The following is a 296-nucleotide window of genomic DNA, read 5'->3' on the forward strand; positions in this document are numbered from 1 at the left end:
GCGGGACAGTTCATGCAGACATCAGACAATCGATATTTCAAGGGGAAAAAAATCGGAAAACTATTCAGAAAAAAACTCTATTACGAAGCGCTCACAACCTCCTTTCCAACACAAGTTCTCCGAGGTGAGAAGTTCTTAAGCCCGGCTGAGACGAGGATCATGGGCACCTCTGGCTTCGCGAGGATTATCTCGAGGAGTTGAGATAATCGAGGTTTTATGACTGGCGACTCAGCGGCTTTGTCGGGTTTTCAGCGCCGGTGGCAGGCGTCGTGCATTTATCTGACGTTAAGGATATG

At 48.3% G+C, this 296-nt stretch overlaps 1 protein-coding gene across 1 annotated transcript in view; it reads left to right on the plus strand.

The window, feature by feature from the left end:
- LOC119586451 overlaps nt 1–296 on the plus strand; it is a gene marked incomplete at its 3' end in the record, with an annotated part of 3,070 nt that overhangs the window by 1,325 nt on the left and 1,449 nt on the right.

Source organism: Penaeus monodon, chromosome 21 (assembly GCF_015228065.2).
Source record: "Penaeus monodon isolate SGIC_2016 chromosome 21, NSTDA_Pmon_1, whole genome shotgun sequence".
NCBI lineage: Eukaryota > Metazoa > Arthropoda > Malacostraca > Decapoda > Penaeidae > Penaeus > Penaeus monodon.